The sequence below is a fragment of the Bos indicus x Bos taurus genome, chromosome 13 (genome assembly GCF_003369695.1).
Source record: "Bos indicus x Bos taurus breed Angus x Brahman F1 hybrid chromosome 13, Bos_hybrid_MaternalHap_v2.0, whole genome shotgun sequence".
In the NCBI taxonomy this organism is placed as follows: domain Eukaryota; kingdom Metazoa; phylum Chordata; class Mammalia; order Artiodactyla; family Bovidae; genus Bos; species Bos indicus x Bos taurus.
This window is the reverse complement of record NC_040088.1, coordinates 9,894,605-9,905,730: the sequence shown is the minus strand read 5'-3', so window position 1 is coordinate 9,905,730 and position 11,126 is coordinate 9,894,605. Positions and strand designations below refer to the sequence as shown.

Sequence of the window (11,126 nt, the reverse complement as noted above, 5' to 3'; positions counted from 1 at the left end):
AGCCTTTTCCACTCTGCCTGTCGTGGTGAGAAGAGAACAAGGATGATGGGAAAGGTGAGAACTTCTGGGGCTTCATGATGTTCAGTTCAGTTCAGTTGCTCAATCGTGTCCGACTCTTTGTGACCCCATGGACTGCAGCACGCCAGGCCTCCCTGTCCATCACCAACTCCTGGAGTTTGCTCAAACTCATGTCCATTGTGTTGGTGATGCCATCTAACCATCTCATCCTCTGTCGTCCCCTTGTCCTCCCACCTTCAATCTTTCCCAGCATCAGGGTCTTTTCAAATGAGTCAGCTCTTCGCATTAGGTGGCCAAAGTATTGGAGTTTCAGCTTCAACATCAGTCCTTCAAATGAGCACTCAGGACTGATCTCCTTTAGGATGGACTGGTTGGATCTCCTTTCAGTCCAAGGGACTCTCAAGAGTCTTCTCCAACACCACAGTTCAAAAGCATCAATTCTTCGGCACTCAGCTTTCTCTATAGTCCAACTCTCACATCCATACATGACGACTGGAAAAAGCACAGCCTTGACGAGACGAACCTTTTTTTGGCAAATTAATGTCTCTGCTTTTTAATATGCTCTCTAGGTTGGTAATAGCTTTCCTTCCAACGAGTAAGTGTCTTTCAATTTCATGGCTGCAGTCACCATCTGCAGTGATTTTGGAGCCCCAAAAATAAAGTTAGCCACTGTTTCCACTGTTTCCCCATCTATTTGGCATGAAGTGATGGGACCAGATGCCATGATCTTAGTTTTCTGAATGCATGATGTTAGTGAAGTCAATAAGAGATGCTCGCTGAGGTTCCCAGAATGTGCAGTGCAGCCAGGAAATATACGGTTAATTGGGACCAGCTCAAGTGCTACCGCACGCTGGCCAGAGACACAGTGTTCCCTAGCTGAGGAACTTTTTGCTGAGATGAAGCTCTGATGTCATACCTGCACGCTCTGTGTGCACCCCGGGGTCACTGATAATTCTTGGACATTCTTTGGCCACTTCTTAGGCTCTCCTTGTCCAGAACCTCCTTAGATGAGGAGACTCTGTCCTAGCCAGCCATGGGTATCTGCCCTCGGGTGTCCAGTGTGACAGGGGTCATGCACAGACACCACAAGCTTCTCAGCTTGTCCCAGATGCTCAGAGTAACAACATTCCGTTGAATTGGAGGTGGAGATTAGCCAGACAAACACTTGCATTTCAAAAAGTAGAAAACTGACATCTAGGGGCATCATCAAAGTTCACACGGGGAGTCATGGGCGGACCTGGGGCTAGGAGCTACCTGTCCTGATATTATCTCTTTTCTTTTTCCATGGGGTGTTTTTTTCATTACTGTATTTTATCACTGCTTTTACTCTAATAGCATTGCCTAATAACTGTTCCCATTTTATATAGGATGTTGACTAAAGTAGAAGGACGAGTAACCTTTCAAAGAAAGACTTTATGATCTATTCATTTGATCTGAACGGGATTTCAAGTTCATGGCAGGAATTCCAGAGTAACAGAATTTTTCAACCCAAAGTGTAGAATCAGGGACTTCCTTTATGGTCCAGTGGTTAAGACTCTGCTTTCACTGCAGGGGGCATGGGTTCTATCCCTCACTGGGGAACTAAGATCCCACGTGCCCATCTGGCATAGCCAAAAAAAACCAAAAACAAAACCCAAACAGCAACAACAAAAGGAAGATAACAGAAACAAAAATCCCAAAGTATAGAATCAAAGATAATAATCAAAGAATTGGGCAGGAGTTGAGAAGTCAACTATGAACTGAGACTCTGCAATTTGCCGAGTCAGCCATTATCATGAGTGTCCTGCATCATTTTGGCGCCCTCTCAAAGATGTCTCTGCTTTTCTCTCACCAATTTACTCCTCACCAGGCATAGACCTTTGCTTAGACTCTTGGAGTGTTTCTCCACCAAGATGGGTCCTAAGGGACCAAGTCACCCATTTTATAATGACTGAGACAGAGACCAGTGGTGGATGGAATTTGTGCCAAATCAACAGTGGGAAACCAGTCTCATGGGAAAAAAAAAGAGTCGTGTTGACTTTCATGTGTATTTCTTTAACTACAGGCACAGTTATGTATATGGATATGCTACTTGCATAAAGTTTCTGCCACCCATATGTTCCTGGCCTGTGTCCATGTTTCTATTAGGTGATCTGTTTTCTTTACTGTATTGTAAAATGTCTTTCTATACATTATAGAATATATATTCCTATTGTATGTATTTACTCACATTTTCAGAATTTCTAATTTTTTTTCCTAGTGTAGGATTGATCTTGCCCTACAAAAGTTTTTCACTTGCTTGTGGTTAACTGTATCAGTTGGCTTTCTGAAATCATTCCCACATCTGTACTGTACAAAACTTTTAATTTCATGGCTGTGGTGTCTTTTAATTTCACAATCTGCAGTGATTTTGGAGCCCCCCAAAATAAAGTTAGCCACTGTTTCTGGTGTTTCCCCATCTATTTGCCATGAAGTGATGGGACTGGATGCCATGATTTTAGTTTTCTGAATGTTGAGTTTTAAGCCAATTTTTTCACTCTCCTCTTTCCCTTTCATCAGGCTTTCAGAGGCTCTTTAGTTCTTCTTCCCTTTCTGCCATAAGGGTGGTGTCATCTGCATATCTGAGGTTGTTGATATTTCTCCCGGCAATCTTGATTCCAGCTTGTGCTTTATCCAGCCCAGAGTTTCTCATGATATACTCTGCATATAAGGTAAATAAGCAGGGTGACAATATACAGCCTTGAAGTACTCCTTTCCTTATTTGGAACCAGTCTGTTGTTCCATGTCCAGTTCTGTTGCTTCCTAACCTGCATACAGGTTTCTCAAGAGGCAGGTCAGGTGGTCTGGTATTCCCATCTCTTGAAGAATTTTCCACAGTTTATTGTGATCCACACAGTCAAAGGCTTTGGCATAGTCAATAAAACAGAAATAGATGTTTTTCTGGAACTCTCTTGCTTTTTCGATGATCCAGCAGATGTTGGCAATTTGATCTTTGGTTCCTCTGTCTTTTCTAAAACTAGCTTGAACATCTCAAATTTCACAGTTCACATATTGCTGAAGCCTGGCTTGGAGAATTTTGAGCGTTGCTTTACTAGTGTGTGAGATGAGTGCAATTGTGAAGCAGCCGTGAAGAGAGACCCCACATCCAAGGTAAGAGAAACCCCAGTAAGACGGTAGGCGCTGAGAGAGGGCATCAGAGGGCAGACACACTGAAACCATACTCACAGAAAACTAACCAATCTAATCACATGGACCAGAGCCTTGTCTAACTCAATGAAACTAAGCCATGAAGTGTAGGGCCATACAAGACAGATGGGTCTTGGTGGAGAGTTCTGACAGAATGTGGTCCACTGGAGAAGGCAATGGCAAACCACTTTAGTATTCTTGCCTTGAGAACCCCATGAACAGTATGAAAAGGCAGAAAGATAGGACACTGAAAGATGAACTCCCCAGGCTGGTAGGTGCCCAATATGCTACTGGAGATCAGTGGAGAAATAACTCCAAAAAGAATGAAGAGATGGAGCCAAAGCAAAAAGAACACCCAGTTGTGGATGTGACTGGTGATGGAAGCAAGGTCCGATGCTGTTAAGAGCAATATTGCATAGGAACCTGGAATGTTAGGTCCATGAATCAAGGCAAATTGGAAGTTGTCAAACAGGAGGTGGCAAGAGTGAACATCTGCATTTTAGGAATCAGCGAACTAAAATGGACTGGAATGGGGAAATTTAACTCAGATGACCATTATATCTACTACTGTGGGCAAGAATCCCTTAGAAGAAATGGAGTGGCCATCATAGTCAACAAAGGAGTCCGAAATGCAGTACTTGGATGCAATCTCAAAAAATGACAGAATGATCTCTGTTCGTTTCCAAGGCAAACCATTCAATATCACAGTAATCCAAGACTATGCCCCGACCAGTAATGCTGAAGAAATTGAAGAAGTAGGGAAAAACCACTAGACTGTTCAGGTATGACCTAAATCAAATCCCTTATGATTATATAGTGGAAGTGAGAAATAGATTTAAGGGACTAGATCTGATAGACAGAGTGCCTGAAGAACTATGGACGGAGGTTCATGACATTGTACAGGAGACAGGGATCATGACCATCCCCAAGAAAAAGAAATGCAAAAAGTAAAATGGCTGTCTGAGGATGCCTTTCATATAGCTGTGAAAAGAAGAGAAGTGAAAAGAAAAGGAGAAAAGGAAAGATATACCCATCTGAATGCAGAGTTCCAAAGAATAGCAAGGAGAGATAAGAAAGCCTTCCTTAGAGATCAGTGCAAAGAAATAGAGGAAAACAATAAAATGGGAAAGACTAGAGGTCTCTTCAAGAAAATTAGAGATACCAAGGGAACATTTCATGCAAAGATGGGCTCAATAAAGGACAGAAATGGTATGGACCTAACAGAAGCAGAAGATATTAAGAAGAGGTGGCAAGAATACACAGAAGAACTATACAAAAAAGATCTTCATGACCAAGATAACCCTGATGGTGTGATCACTCACCTAGAGCCAGACATCCTGGAATGTGAAGTCAAGTGGGCCTTAGGAAGCATCACTATGAACAAGCTAGTGGAGGTGATGGAATTCCAGTTGAGTTATTTCAAATCCTAAAAGATGATGCTGTGAAAGTGCTGCATTCAATATACCAGCAAATTTGGAAAACTCAGCAGTGGCCACAGGACTGGAAAAGGTCAGTTTTCCTTCTAATCCCAAAGAAAGGCAATGCCAAAGAACGCTCAAACTACCAATGCAAGATAGTATCCATAAATCTCCATATTAAGGGACTTCCCTGTGATCCAGTGGTTAAGAGTCTGCCTGCTGACGCAGGGATACTGATTCAGTCCTTGGTCAGGGAGGATTCCACATGCCACTGGGCACCTAAACCCCTGGCCACAACTACTGAAGCCCGCACATCTTAGAGCCCATGAGCCGCAACAGGAGAAGCCATCACAATGAGAAGCCCGCACACTGCAGCTAGAGAGTAACCCCCGTTTGCTGCAACTAGAGAAAGCCCAGGCACAGCCAAAATAAATATATTTTAAAATAGGAGAGTTGGTTTGGTTTTTTTTAGAAAAAAGCTCCATTTTATTTTGCTAATAGCTTATTATTGTGCTTTGTCTTTGTACCTGTGTGTGTTTCAAAGGTTAATTTGTTCAAAGGAAACTCTTCGAATGTACCCCTTTTTGAAATCTGTGGGGAGGGCTGGGTTTACATTGTCCTGCATACATGGTGAGAAGGGGAGAGAGTTTGTCAGACCGGATAAGTGCCCTGGGAAAGACCATTTCCTCCTGTTTGCCTCCAAATCCACTGCATAAAGCAAGAATGATTACGGGCCGGGCCAGCCCAGATACTCCCTGAAGGCGAGGGAGCACTTGTGGGCTCTCAGAGGTTATGCCTCAGAGGTTATTACAGTTCCTTTTTCTAGGATGAGAAGACTTGATACTTCCTGGTCAAACGCAGGCGCTTTTGACCTTGGACCCTGGGAACTACAGCTCCCCCTGCTGGCCGCTGCCTGCCAGAGTCGATAACAAGACATTCAGCCTCGTTCACCCACACTCTTTGCTTCCATTATGAAGATGAGCAGCTTCTCTGCGCTCCCCGTGATCTTCCTCCTGCTCTGCTTCCACACGGCACAGCCGGGACCCCGCAAGGGTGCGTAGAGGGCGCGGCGGTCCTCGGTGTGGTGGGGGTGGGGGCACGCTTTCTCCGAGAAGCCGGTGGGACACGCTGGCGCAGGTGCCCAGGGCCCCCCACCTCACCTTGTGGCATTTTTCCCCAGCCGTCCAGAAACCTGGATATTGCCCAGAATTTTTTCTTTCCTGCCCTTTCGTCCTTTTACCTATGTGCCGGCGCGATAGAGGGTGCAAGGGGACCAAGAAGTGTTGTTTCTACAACTGTAGGCGTCAGTGTATGGATCCCTGGGTATCGTTGGAGTGAGGTGAGAAGCCCTACATCTGCCCCCCCCCCCCCGCCCCCTCCACTTTGCCCCTGGAACGTTCCAGAAGAACCAGGTCTCCCAGAGGGAGTGGAGGACTGTCAGTGCCCTTAGATTTCATGGAGATAAGAGCTTTTAAATTGAGATCTGATCTGGGACTTCCTCGGCTCAGTGGTTGAGACAGAGGGTTTCCATTGTAGGGGGGCCCTGGTTGGGTCCCTGACTGGGGAAGTAAGGTCTGGTCTGTCTGCCCCAAAACTCGCCTCAAAGACAGTGATGAGAGAGGCCCTTCAAACCTTCTTCAGAAAAAGCACCATTTGTGTCTTAGGCATTGTTTGGTGAAATGACAAGGAGGTTAGAATGAGATTATCTCTAAGCTGTCTGAACTGTTACTGAATTTTTATCGTAACTGTTTTCCAGGGCCTTTTTTTTTTTTTTCTTTAATGTTTGTTTATTTGGCTGCACTGGGTCTTAGTTGCAGCACGCAGGATCTATGATCTTCCTTGAAGCTTGTGGGATCCAGTTCCCTGACCAGGGATGGAACCCCGGCCCCTCGCATTGGGAGTGCGGTCTTGGCCACTCGACCACCAGGGAAGCCCCTGGCCATTATTTTTTCTAATCGCTCATAATAAGGAAGCACTTTCCGCTTTACATTTAAACAGTGAGGTAAGGGGTTCTGAGATTATAATTCTTCAGCATGGCTCGCCTAGAATTCCCGAACCCTGATTCCTTGGAAGTGCATCTCAGCATCCTTGGGAGGAGTATGCAGGGTGCAGACCATAGTGGTCGTGGGATCCAGTCCGTGTTCCCCTCAGGGTCCGCATCATCCCATGTCTCTGTTTCTCTCTCTGCTCTCCCCAGGTAGAAACCTCTCTTTACAGGTTTCTTGAGAAGGCTTGAGAAGACGTGGGGGAGTCCAGTCTCAGACTTGGATGACTGATCTCCAGTGCTTCCCTGCTTGCCTCATTCCACAAGACTTCTTTTTATCAAGAGTTGAATGCTTCTCGATATGAAAATGCCACAAAGAAATAAAGTGTTCTCTATTTAAAACTACAGGCAAGTCTATGGCTACTGAGTCTCTCCCCTGCCCCCCTTCTCTGTCTTCAACCTTTTGTGGGGGATCCTTGGGTGACTGTATAAAAGGATGGGATTACTGTTTCATGTTTACTCTTGACGAGTGCCTGCTCTTCTGTTTTTTTATTCTGATACGTTTTTTTATTCTGATACGTTTTTTTATTAACGCCTCCTGACACTCAGACTCTCTGTTCGTTAAATTCCCAGGGCATTTTTGAGTCAGAGTTTCTGTGTTTGGATGCTATGAAAGATGTACATTCTTATCCTGAGGTGGAGGGGCAAGTCTCTTCACTACATTGTCTCTGGTACGCGCTGGTCGCCTTTCCACTTGTGGGAGTTGTATGATGTAGGACTAGACTTGGGACTTCAGGGTTGGAAATGGAGTGGAACGTGGCCTTAGTTTTAAGCTACTTTAGGGTCTAAAATCTAGGCCTTCATAAATTTAGAAAAGGAAATTCTGCTTAACAACCTTGAATCTTAATTTAAGGGGTCTAAGACCCTAACCTACCTAATAATGAAGTGTTATTTAGCCATGCATTTCCTCTCTTTCTGCTTTGTGATTCTTGATTTGGGATCACATAGGGATTTCAGTTCTTAGAGAGTGGTCTTCAAAAAACGTGTTTTTCTTTTCTACCTTCATGAACTGTAAAAATTCCCTTGATAAATAGACAAATATCAATTTTGAAATTTATGAAAATTTGAAATATATATATATAGTATAGTCTTAATTATCCATCTAGTTATAACCTTTAATCACAACAATAACTTTCTGTTCTCTCACAGACAGAAAACCAGAAGGCAGGTGATTTAAGCGCTAATGTACAAAGTACTTCAGTAAACACTAATGTCACCAAGAGCATAGGAACATTCTATTAAACATGTTAATTGATGCTCAATCTACAATATATAAATATACTTAAAAATATATTTTATTGGTGACTAATGTTTTGTGTTCTCTGTCTTACTAAGAAATTGTCCAGGTATCCAAGGATGATGTACTAGTTAAAGAATAGGAGAGAGAAAAAGAAGAAATGCATGGTAAATTGCTGAAAATAAATGGTAGACATTTTTTAAAAGTATATTTTTCTTTGACATGTACATCTTAAATTTTTGAAGAACTGCTTATTTCCTAGAATGTTTTAAGTTGATACTTATTGCTTCATCATAATTTATATCATGGCAAGTGATACATTTTTTGGTACATGATGAATATTGTCATTAAAATAAAATGAGCACCTCACTCTTTTTCATGGTTTCTAAGAGGGTGTAATTTAACCGCCCTCTTCATTTGAGAGTAATGTCTATGAGAAAAAAAAAATTCTTTCTTTTTCTAATATTCTTCTGCCTCCTCGCTTCCTTTCCCTTCATTGCTTGAACAATTCAAACCGAAAACAAACAGGTGAGTGACTGAGCTTAAGGTCCCCTGGACGGCAGATGTCAGGGTTAGATTAGAGCACCAGGGGTTTCCCGGGGGGAAAGGCTTGTCAGGGGTAAATGGGTGACAAGCGGGTGAGGGCAGCCATCAGACCAGGTGCAGGAGGGACCTAGCGAAGGAGGGAAAGACGGAAGGTTGAAGAGGAAGGGTCTCAGAAGACAGTGTAATAGTAAAGAAGTGCTGGCCTGGCTGAAGGGGAGGGTTTGAATCGCAGTCACCTACTGGGGCTATCTCAGAATGGGCAGGGGTGGAGGGGTGCCTGGCTAGCTGGGGGGTGGGGGAGCGTCTCTTTCTTTCCTAGAGCAGAGGTTCAACCCAGTCCTTCCACTCGGCATCCCGGAAAGGGAACCCTGACAAACAGAGCAAGTTCTGGTGAGGGCGTCATCTGGGAGTGTGCCTGGACCACCTGAAAGGATCCCTGCATAGACAGCGCTGTCTGCCTCGTCCTGTGAGTGTCTTACCTGCTTCCTCCCTCCCTCTCTCTCCTCTCATTCTCTTCCTCTCCTTTGTCCTCTTGCTCGTCATTTCTTTCCCCTCCGTAGCCTTCTTTTCATTTCTGGTTCGTTTTATTACTGTCTTGCTCTCCTTTCCCGTCTTGCTCGTCCTTCCCTCAGTTCTCATCCAGTGTTCTCACGTGTGTGCTTTACTTTCTCCTCTCTCTTTCTGTCCTGCTTTGTTCTGTGTGCCTGTTCTCTTTCTCTGGGCCAGAAACACCTGTGTGGGAGCCCGGCGCATTCCCTCAGGAGTCAGCGCCATGTCATGGCCCTTGTCAGGCTGTCCTTAGCGCCCGCCCCTTGCCCACCTCTGGGCCCTGTCTGCTCCCCCGCGGCCTTCCTTCCGGTTTCTGGGGAATCCTTTCATCTTCCTGGGAAGCTGGTCTCTGAGCCCTTTAATTCACCTCCCTCCTTTGTCTATGTTGTATCTCTTGAGGAAGAGAAAGCAGAAGACTCTCCCCTGCCCCAAACTCCCTATTGGGGCTGGAGCTTCCAGCCAGCCCCTACCCCTGCCCCCCTGACGGGTGCCAGGATGGCCAGCAGTGTTCAGAGAAGAAAAAATGCTGTCCTCGTATTGGTTGCATGAAAGGCAGGAATCCTCCAGCTGTTCTGAACCCATGAGACAAAGATCGAGACAGAGGGCAGGGGGTCTTGGGATGCTGGTGTTCAGTTCAGCTGCTCAGTCATGTCTGACGCTTTGTAACCCCATGGACTGCAGCACGCCAGGCTTCCCTGTCCATCACCAACTCTCGGAGCATACTCAAACTCATGTCCATCACATTGGTGATGCCATCCAACCATCTCATCCTCTATCATCCCCTTCTCTTCCCGCCTTCAATCTTTCCCAGCATCAGGGTCTTTTCCAATGAGTTGGTTTTTTGCATCAGGTGGCCAAAGTATTAGAGTTTTAGCTTCAGCATCAGTCCTTCCACTGAATATTCAGGACTAATTTCCTTTAAGACTGACTCGTTGGATCTCCTTGCAGTCCAAGGGACTCTCAAGAGGCTTCTTCAACACCGCAGTTCAAAAGCATCAATTCTTCAGCGGTCAGTTTTCTTTATAGTCCAACTCTCACATCCATACATGACTACTGGAAAAACCATAGCTTTGACTGGATGGACATTTGTTGGTAAAGTAATGTCTCTGCTTTTTATTATGCTAAGTTGGTCATAGCTTTTCTTCTAAGGATCGTCTTTTAATTTCATGGCTGCAGTCACCATCTGCAGTGATTTTGGAGCCCCCCAAAATAAAGTCTCTCACTGTTTCCATTGTTTCCTCATCTATCTGCTGAAGGTGGCTGGGGATAAGGGCTAGTCTGGTATCTGCCATTGCCAACTTTGTGAATTTTGATGGCTTGATCAGTTGATGGAACCTACCTTCAGCCTGACTTGAGATCAGCCACCAGTCAGTCCAGCAGGGAGCGCCCTGGGTTAAAGGAATCAGATCTGCCTTCATGAGATGCTTAGGCCTCAGTCTGGGGACTGGGGCAGTTAGCTTCCATGCAGCAGACTGGGCTGTGGTCTTGGACAGTGGGAGGGTTTCAAGCTCCAGACCCGCTCTCTCTAATTCAGGTGAAGCCTGGGAAGTGTTCAGTGGTGAGAGACACTTGGAAGCTGCTTGGCATTGACAGGAGGGCAAGTGTAGAAAGTGGTGCATCGTCCCTGAGGAAGTAAGAAGTCGGCCGGGCTCAGATCTCTGAGTCATCTACCATCAGTATCCCTCAGCCTGACCTAAGTCCCCTGGAGGTCTGTGCTTTGTGACAGGGGGCTGCCTCAGCAAGACGTTGGCCCTTCCACAACATCTCCCGCTGGGCACAGAACCTCAGAGGATCACATTGCAGGGCCTCTATGCCTGACCTCTCACCTGGGCGCCAGGCGGGAGATGGTCTGGAGAAGCTTGGAGAAGCAGCCCTGACTTAGGGTTCATGAGACTGAGGTCTGAATGTCAGCTTTGCTTGACCGACTTTTTGCCTTGGGCAGGTGACAGTGCCTCTCTGACACAGTTGAATGAAAGCCCAGAAATGGACCTTAAACATATTATGGCCCACTAATGTTTGACCTGGGAGCCAAGTATACTCAGTGGGGAGAGGAGAGTCTTTGCAATAAATGGTGCTGGGAAAACTGGATATCCTCAAGCAAAAGAAAGGCATTGGACCCCATCTACACCACTTACAGAAATTAGTTTGA

General features: G+C 45.3%; 1 long non-coding RNA gene across 1 annotated transcript; it reads left to right on the top strand.

The window, feature by feature from the left end:
* The first annotated feature begins 5,562 nt into the window (after nt 1-5,562).
* On the top strand, nt 5,563-6,992 carry LOC113902766. The gene is made up of 3 exons (XR_003513908.1): nt 5,563-5,654; nt 5,861-5,940; nt 6,819-6,992. It is a non-coding gene; the product is annotated as an uncharacterized LOC113902766 (long non-coding RNA).
* The last annotated feature ends 4,134 nt before the right edge of the window (nt 6,993-11,126 follow it).